Source organism: Halichoerus grypus, chromosome 4 (genome assembly GCF_964656455.1).
Source record: "Halichoerus grypus chromosome 4, mHalGry1.hap1.1, whole genome shotgun sequence".
In the NCBI taxonomy this organism is placed as follows: Eukaryota; Metazoa; Chordata; class Mammalia; order Carnivora; family Phocidae; genus Halichoerus; species Halichoerus grypus.
The window spans coordinates 98,778,136-98,788,094 of NC_135715.1; positions in this window are offsets into that span (position 1 = coordinate 98,778,136).

Genomic DNA, 9,959 nt, shown 5'->3' on the forward strand with positions numbered 1-9,959 from the left:
CATTAGATCACAGGGTTTTATTTACATATCTTTTTATAAATCACATATTTATTAAGCACTTACTAAACACAAGGGACAGTACTAGAACATTATTCTATTTAATTTTTTTCTTATGTCTGTGAAGTAGTTATTAGGTTGTATCACAGGAAATTGCTGATTTTTAACAATTTTGACCTGCAAAAATGCCTGTTGCTTACATTCAACTAATATTAACATCCTCGTTTTAATGATGAGGAACCCACGGTTCCCAAAAGCCGAGTAACTGCCCAGTGGCACACAGGGTTTCAAGAGACTCCTGACCTGAACTCAGATCTGTTCCCACTGAGTAGTGTGTGTGAATTTCAGGCCATGAAAATAAATGTACAAGAACTGTTTAACTTTCTTTTCCTATATGTGACCTTAAATGCCACCAAGTGGTAGAGATGTGGCATCAGCTAAGTCAGGATTTTCTCCTCTCACCACTTCCCACTCACTCCCTAGAATTGTGCTAGGGAGGTGCCTCAGGCTCAGGAGCCCTGGTGCTCTTCCAGTCATTCCTTCTGCTTTCTGCTCCTTATTGGCGGGGGAACGGAACTCTGGGATCCCACTGCCTTTACCTTAGCCTGGGAGGCTCATGTTCCCTCTGCTCTCGGGCAGAAAGTGTACATCTCTGAAACCACCACTGGCTTCCTCACTGGCTCTCCTGGATCCAGACCCTTGCTAGTCTCAAAAGGCAGAAAAGTCTGGCTCTGACATATTATACACAGTCCAAGCCTTGAGTCCTTTAAGGCATTGGCTTTGAAATTTCAAAAGCTTAATCTTCTACCTTCACAGACTCAAACTCTTTCCTGCTTAGAGTTTCAAAGTCTACTTTTCTAACTAAAAAAACCCAAGAAACAAAAACAACCCAAAAATCTGTGTTTGCTTCCATTCTTTTCTTGAGGCAATAAAGGCAAAAGAATTAGTAGCCTAGGGCTCCTGGGTGGCTCAGTCGTTAAGCATCTGCCTTCGGCTCAGGTCAGGATCCCGGGGTGCTGGGATTGAGCCCTGCAGCAGGCTCCCTGCTCCACAGAGAGCCTGCTTCTCCCTCTCCCTCTGCCTGCCGCTCTGCCTATCTGTGCTCTCTCTCTGTCTCTGTCAAATAAATAAATAAATAATCTTAAAAAAAAAAAAAAAAGAATTAGTAGCCTAAAGGGTGAGTGTCAGGGAAGGGATAGGGCTAACAGGAAAGATGGAAAGAATGGATGGGAAAAGAGGAAAACGTAAGTTAATGTTCAAAATACTGTCCTGCCACATACATGTGTTATTCTTCTCTCAACACAACTTCTCAGGTAGTTGTCAAGCATAAGGAGAAGGGGCACCTGGGTGGCTCAGTCGGTTAAGCATCCAACTCTTGATTTCAGCTCAGGTTGTGATCTCAGAGTCCTGAGATCAAGCCCTGCACTGGGCTCTGTGCTGGGCATGGAGCCTACTCAAGATTCTCTCTCTCCCTTGCCTTCTGCCCCTCCCCCTGGCTCACTCTCTAAATAAATGAAGGAAGGAAGGAAGGAAGGAAGGAATGAGGATGTCCAAGAATTGTCCAAGGAAGTTGCACAGACCCCACTTTATTTCAAGAATACTAGTCTAGACCCATGGAAATATAGTAATTTTCATTTGTGACCATGTCCAGATTAAAACAAGACCTTGCCAATCTGACTAAATAGAAGGGATCTTTTCAGGCAAATGAAACTGAAACTTATTTTCCAACCAAGAGTTGAATAGCAACCTGGCACTGTTTGAATAGGAAAGCCCATTGTGGCTACAGCTCTGTGGCCCTTTTGCTTTGCCTGTGAAGCAGTTCTTTCAGACACAGATGGGGTGCTGGGACACCATTTAAGCAAGACTCATGTAAAATGAAATCCATCAACATGACATGACAAATCAGAGAGCAGAATCAAGTAAATGGTACTGCTAGGCTTCATCTAAATTGCAAAAGAGAGGAAGAATGGGGGAAACGGTGTAATTAGAGGCATTTAAACTCTCTTGTAGAAGGAACAGCAAAATATACTATATTTGAAATTGTAGTGGGAACTTGAAGTTCTAAGGAGGTAGGGATAGGAATAAAGGAACAAGGAGAAGGGTAGAATAAAAGGAAGAAGGCACAATGTGCACTCAGACTCAGAAAAGTATTTGATCAGACACCTCAAAGAATCAGAGAAGGAACAGCAAAAAAACCGTTTCTCCTAAGTACGGTGAGAGATGTTAAGATTGGAGAGGAAAAGAATGAGAAGTGGCAGGGGAGGGTTTGACAGGGCACTAAGAAATTTAGTGGAAGGAGAGTGAATATTTATAAGAGATAAAATAAAAATTGATTTTTTTAAGTAAAAATATTTTCATGGTACAAAGTCCCCAGGCATGCCATTAATGTTTAATTTAGATTATACAACTTTATCGCGCTCGTTATGTATTTTTCTAAAAATAGTTTGAAAAGTGCTACCCAACCTTCTTGGCCACAATTCAGAATACAGTAATGGAGCCTCATATAGTCCCAGAGAGTTTCTTCTCCTCAAGGTTAATTTTGTTCTCTACCTGCCAAACTGAGAAAAGAAGCATGAGCTGTTTCTTCATCAAGGAGCAACTGTTAAACCTGCTCTAGTTCTTGAAGGAGAGGCAAACATAAGGATGTTTCAAGTTTCTCTGATAAAGGTTTCTCCTTGGGGCACCTGGGTGGCTCAGCTGGTTAAGCATCTGCCTTTGGCTCTGGTCATGATCCCTGAGTCCTGGGATGGAGCCCCACGTGGGGCTCCCTGCTCAGGGGGAGCCTGCTTCTCCCTCTGCCTTTCACCCCGCTCGTGCTTGTTCTCTCATGCGCTTGCACGCTCTCTCTCTCAAATAAATAAAATCTTTAAAAAATATATAAATAAAGGTTTCTCCTTGCACAAAGGATCTCTCACAATTGTGGGGTGTTTTATGCTCTTAGAGCACTTTCAGATGACTTACTTCATTGGAATTTTGGCGAATTCTATCATAAAGGGCATTTTCCATATCATGTGTTTTTACATACTGTTTTTCCACTATCAAAACCAATAAAACAGGGGTGCCTGGGTGGCTCAGTCATTAAGCGTCTGCCTTCGGCTCAGGCCATGATCCCAGGGTCCTGGGATCGAGCCCAGCATCGGGCTCCCTGCTCCACGGGAAGCCTGCTTCTCCCTCTCGCACTCCCCCTGCTTGTGTTCCCTCTCTTGCTGTGTCTCTCTCTGTCAAATAAATAAAAAAATCTTTAAAAAAAAAAAACAATAAAACATTAGACCTGGTTAATTCATTAGTTTCTTATACCCTAAATACTCTCAACCTTTCTTTGTTTTCACTCAGTTTTGCCTTTTTCTTTCCATCTGATTAGAGAGTTCTTATGCCCCTGGTCAGTTCTGTTTATGCTCTAAATTTCTAGTCTTTCACTTGGCAAAGTAACACAAAACCTAGAAGACCTAGAAAAAGTTCACAATGGGATAAATATCTGGACCCTAATATTATAGTCAACTGCCCAGCCTTTCAATGGTATCGTGAGAGCCACTGTGGCCATTTGAGGTAGTCAAAGGGCATCAGGGGCTATCAACCAAAGTTTTAAAGCCAGGCTAGACCCGACTTTTAACCCTGGATTTACCACTCAATAGCTATATGGCATCCTACGTAAAGTGGTGATATCAACTTGCTACCATTTATAAAGTTTCTTTCTTTTTTTTTAAGATTTTATTTATTTATTTGAGAGAGAGAATGAGAGAGAGAGCACGGGGGCGGGGTCAGAGGGAGAAGCAGACTCCCCGCTGAGCAGGGAGCCCGATGTGGGACTAGATCCCGGGACTCCAGGATCATGACCTGAGTTGAAGGCAGTTGCTTAACCAACTGAGCCACCCAGGCGCCCCAAGTTTCTTTTTTTTTTAAGATTTTTTTATTTTTCATTTGACAGAGAGAGAGAGAGAGAGTACATGCAGGGGGAGTGGCAGGCAGAGGCAGAAGGAGAGGGAGAAGCAGGCTCCCCACCCAGCAGGGAGCCCGATGCAGGGCTTGATCCCCGGACCCCAGGATCATGACCTGAGCTGAAGGCAGACACTTAACCGACTGAGCCACCCAGGTGCCCCTCATTTATAAAGTTTCTAAGTGCACTACAGTTCCTGCCACATAATAGACATTGAATGAATATTCATTCCTCTCCCTTACCTCATAGAAGGACTGTTGAAGTGCTGAGTCACACGCAGTTTACGTGACAAGGGCTGGGGCTTGATCTCCCTGCCAGAAATAGAGGTGGAAACTCTACCCTCAAACCCCAGGGTGATTGTGTGTGCTGCTGAACTCTGACCAATCCACCAAGCCTGCCGAAACCAGGGCATCTGCTGACACCCAAGTGGATGACATAATCTCCCTCGGGCAGGTCATGAGGCACCTGCATCCCATAATCCCAAAATAGCCCAAATGCATACTGTATTCCAAAGAAGACCATCCTAATTAGCCCTGTAATTACACAACAACAAATGCAGATATCACCAGCCAAACAACATGACTCAAACCTTTTAATTTGTTAATATGGGACAGACAAGGTTTAAGAGTTTTGGCTTTAAAAGACCTACCCCCTGGGGCATCTGGGTGGCTCAGTCGGTTAGGAGTTCTGGGATCAAGCCCTGCATCGGGATCCCTGCTCAGCGAGGAGTCGGCTTCTCTCTCTGCCCCTCACCCTGCTCGTGCTCTCTCTCTCTCTCTCTCTCAAATAAATAAATAACATCTTACAAAAAAAAAAGACCTACCCCCATTCTCCTTTCCTAAATCTCATCTATGAGGGGCTCCTAGACCTCTGCCTCCTGTCTAGATCAAGTTCCCTGCTTTTCCACTTCAGCACTTAATCTTAGGTCTCTAATAGTCTTATTATTATTATTATTATTATTTCTTAAACAGCACATAAGAAAAATTAGCATCAGCCTTTGTGGCAAAGACTTGGCCTTTCTTCCCCTATAGAAGAAAGTAAAAGAAAGCCCCTGTGAACATAACAGGACAGATGTTGATTCTCTGCATAAAAAAGAGAGCCACACTGGGAGAACTGGACTGGAAGGTAGGAAGAAGGTGCTTCGACAGTACAACTGATGTCTGAGACAGACGGTGGCTAGGTTTCCGTGAGGACACAGGGTACGTCTATTGGCCAAATACTGCACTAGCTGCCAGAGAGATGAAGATGAGTGGGACACAGCCCTCATCGTAAGGACTTCAAAGCCTAGTGGAGGAGGACAAATGAAGCACATAGGACAACACATCATGATTGCGATGGATGCTAAGAAAGACTCAAAGTGAAAGTATTCTGGGTCATAGAGGGGAGCAGTCAACTGTGATGGGGGGAGGGAAGAGGGTGGAACAGGACACCTCACACAAAGGGTAGTCCTGATACTAATTAGGATCACCATGTTGGTTCTAGCCAGCAGTTATTTTTGTGAAAACGAGAAAAATTACAGCTTACTGACATTTCTGGTCTGTCCTAATTCTTGTATCTTTTCTTAATGATCTTTTCACTTTATCCATAAATTTATATTTTATAAATATATATGTGTGTATGTGTGTGCATTATATACATGTGTGTGTTTGTATGGATATGTATGTATGTGTTTGTACATAGATATATTAGAAATATTGTGCTTTCTTTTATGACTCTTGGTTCTGTTTCTCTAGCCTATGTTAAAAGTGTTTAAATATGCTTGAAGCTATGTTTCTCCATTGTAGATACTAATGGTAATTTCTTCTAAATAAGTTGAAATTGGAGTCAGTATGCATATATATATGTACATGTACCCCTATTAACACTAATCCCCCCAAAATACCTACCTTCTTTCTTTCTTTTTTCTTTCTTTCTTTCTTTCTTTCTTTCTTTTTCTTTTCTTCCTTCCTTCCTTCCTTCCTTTCTCTTTCTCTCTTTCTCTTTCTCTCTCTCTTTCTCTTTCTTTCTAAAACTTGCATCTTTGTTGTCTTTTCTGTGTTTTCTTCACCATGTTTGTTGTCAGCATCAAACAGCCTGTAATTCAGCAACATACCTCAGGATTCCTTAAAAGAAACACCTGGAGAAGCTCAGCATTGTGGGCTTAGCATGCAGCCTCTGTTCCTGCTTTCACACCTCCACAGACACTGCAACTTCCAGATAGGTGTGCACTTTGGAAAGCGCTGCTGTCTTTATTGTGAGGAGAAGCCCTATGTCCCGCATTGCTCTCCTGATAGCTCCAAGAGTGTTTTCTGTTAACAGTAGATTTGCTGGAGCTCTCAGCTTTGACCTGTTGAAAGCTGTTCCTGAGTCACACTGATCTAAAGAGAAGGCATTTCTCACATTCACATTTTCATAGGAAGAGAGCCTGAAGTAGTGGGACCTGATAAATATTCCTTAACTGGACCAAAGACTACTTTCTGTGCAGCTCAGGAAGAACCAAAGACTACTTTCTGTGCAGCTCAGGAAGGACGAAGACTACTTTCTGTGCAGCTCAGGAAGGACGAAGACTACTTTCTGTGCAGCTCAGGAAGGACGAAGACTACTTTCTGTGCAGCTCAGGAAGGACGAAGACTACTTTCTGTGCAGCTCAGGAAGCCCCCTCTGTAGCTGCTGCTACTTCATTCCATATGCACCCCTGGGGAGTGGGGCAGCCTGGGTTGAAGCTCACCTCACATCTCACTATTCTATAGGCCACAAAAGCACTTTGCAAACTCTAATGCATTGCACAAATGTAGAGTATTGTTGCAATTATGTTAGAAACAGCAGCGCATTAAAGACAAGTCTTCCTTCGTAGATCACACCCACCCCTCATTCCTTTATCACCATTTACGTGAACTGCCTTGAACTAAGTTGCCTTGTTGTTCCTTGGAGTCCTTAAGAGGCTACCCATGTGACTGCAGAGGATCCAAAGGAGACTTCGACTTTTCAGGGGTATTTCTTTATCTAAAAAAAAAAATGATGAACTTTAATTTTTGATACATTGTTTTCCTATCATCTGTGGGGATTTTTTTCTGCACTAAAAATATCTTCAAATTAAAAGAAAATTAAAAATACCCCCAAGCAGAACTGCATATGTGCTAAAACATACACAATTAATGTCCAAGAAGCAGGGACCCAATTCCGCTGAATCAACTGGCTTCTAACTCTCCCACATTTACCTTTTTCCTTCTAAAAATGCTCCTTTCCTAATTTTTCTTAGTATCTCCTCCTCTATTTATGGTGAGAATACCCACCGTGCTTACAGGAGCATATTTATAACAGACAACTGAAAAGGTACTAGATGCAGACATTAAAAAAACTAAGCTGGGGTGCCTGGCTGGCTCAGTCATTGGAACATGTGACTCTTAATCTCAGGGTCGTGAACTCAAGCCCCACGCTGGGCCTAGAGCCTACTTAAAAAAAATAAAACAGAATAAAATAAAATATTAAATATTAAATAAATGTTAAAAAAGAAGAGTAAATCTAATAACAAACTGTGTTAATGTAAACATGAAATTTTAATAGTGGCATACTGAATTATATATTATGCTATGATTAAAACCAGGTAAATATTGTATACATACTGTGTGTGTGTGTGTGTGTGTGTGTGTGTGTGTGTGTGTGTAGAGGGGGTTGTATAAAATTATGAAGGAATCTGAAGAAACAAAAGATTACTGTATAGTAATATGGCAATTATGGGTGGCTTTAAAAAAGTCTCTGTAGGGGCACCTGGGTGGCTCAGTTGGTTAAGCATCTGACTCTTGATTTTGGCTCAGGTCATGATCTCAGGGTCATGATCTCAGAGTCCTGAGATTGAGCCCCCCGTGGAGCCCTGCACTGAGGCTCTTGTTGGACTCCTCGCCAGCCAAACAGACAGCAGGAAGTCTGCTTGAGATTCTCTCTCCCTCTCCCTCTGCCCCTCCCCCCAACATAAATAAATAAATCTTAAAAAAAAATTCCTTGTAACAATTTTAAGTCTGTTTAGTAATAAAGAAAAACGAATGTCCTTACATTTATATCTTTATGGCATTGAGTTTTCCTTTGCCTCCCCTTCTTTTAACTTTGAACTTCCTTTTGTGACAGTCACTTCTGCTTCTCTGGCATGTGCTCAATGTTCAAAGGCTAGATGGTAGGCTTCTTCTGTTACACATTCTAGCTGTACTGGATGGCTTCTTCTGCGTAAGCTGAAAATGGGGTCAGTACACAGATCTCTGGCCCTTCCTTAAATTTCATTTCTCTGAAGTGTGATCCATACTGTTACGCACCACAAAGATCAGCCTTGCCTCATGTTCTCTGACACTCTCTTGCTACCCACCCTGTGTGTGCAGTGAGGAGACTCTGCTAGGGAATGTCCTCTTTAATCTCAGCCCTTCATTTCTTTAATGGGTGGCCCAATCTTAAATCTGTATTGGTGCAAAATTAAAAATCACTTTCCTGATTCGTTCCTTTGGCCTATCCCATAATTCCCCTTAAGTCATCAAGCTATTATTACTTTTTACTCTTTTACGGTATACTTTGTCCCTTGTGAGTCATGCTCTGGGAACTTTCTGCTTGCTTAGAGATAAGATTTGACCAAAAATCTGGGAATTTAGAATTACTCGTACTTCCCAATTCCCAGTAGCTTCCATGTTTCTTTTGCAAATGTCATTGTTAATATACAATCTATACATGTATATAATATGTATGGATGCCAAAGTATGTGTCAAAAGTATAAAATCATGCATTAGAATGATACACACTGAATTAACAAGAGAGATTTTGATATAATGATAAACACTGACATGGAAGAGAAATAGGGGCAGTCATTAGCATAGGGGCCCTCAATGGATTGGTAACACTTTCTTTTTTTAAAAAGTGGAAGAAACTATGTCACAATGTTAAGATCTGATAAAGCTGAAAAGTGGATCTATATTCTCTTTATCTATGGGTGTGTTCCCACATTAGTCTTTATTATTGCCTACGTGCATGAAATATTTCACAATTTTAAAAATGTCATTGTTAAAACTTTTTATTCCATTGTGCTGGTCATTTACACTTCTTTATTGATATGTTACAGAAAACATCAGTAAGAGAATTTTGGAAGAGGAGGGGACCCATACAAAATAGAGAGCTGAGAGATGTAGGTTATAGTTAATGGAACAGGAAACAAAGTTACATATGTTGAGAAAGGTACAAAGAGGAAGTAAAGTAAATGCATTACCTATAATTACACTAGAGGAATTAAAAACAGTGAGGCAGTCATATTGTGGGGGAGGGTGTAAGTGAACTAAGCACTCCTCTATCAGAATGGGAAGGAAGCCCACAGATAAAGTCTGTCTGATAAATGAAGAAGTGGCAATTTGACCACATTACTGAGAGATAGGGAAGCAATCATGCAGAAGAATTAAGAACATTGTTACAAAGTTAAACTTGGTTGCTTCTCAAGTCTGGGTCTAGGGTTTGGGTGGAAAGCAAAGGGGTGGGGTAGGGCTGGGATGTAGCTGCAAAGCATTCTGACCTTTTGCAATAAGCTCTTCAGCACCATTGATTTTTTTCTAAATGTGCACCTGTACTGCTTTGATTTAGAAGATAGCACAATGTTAAGATCATTGAACCCAAGAAAATGTCCCTCCCTTCAATCATCTGATCAAGTTAGTATTTACTTCTTAAGCTATGTTGCCTGCTTGCTGATAAATTATTTACATCTTCATCCTTTAATTGGTATCCTAGAATGATCCTTTGTTTTTCTTTCTCTGTTTCTTTTCTTTCTTTTAATTTGTACCCTCTGCAAACATTTTAGCAATGGTTTCTCTATACAAAAATTTAAAAACTATTTATCCATTTATGGAAAGCTTGTTTCTGATAAACTATTAAGTGAAATAAGGAAGTCGCCTCCAATTCAACTGGCTTAAAACATGCCTATGACAAACACAAAAGAGGTAGAAAGTAGAACCCAGAGCTGGAGGCATGGGGATAGAGAGTAACTGCTAATGGGCTTTTGAGAAGGGTGGGGTGACAAAAATATTTCAGA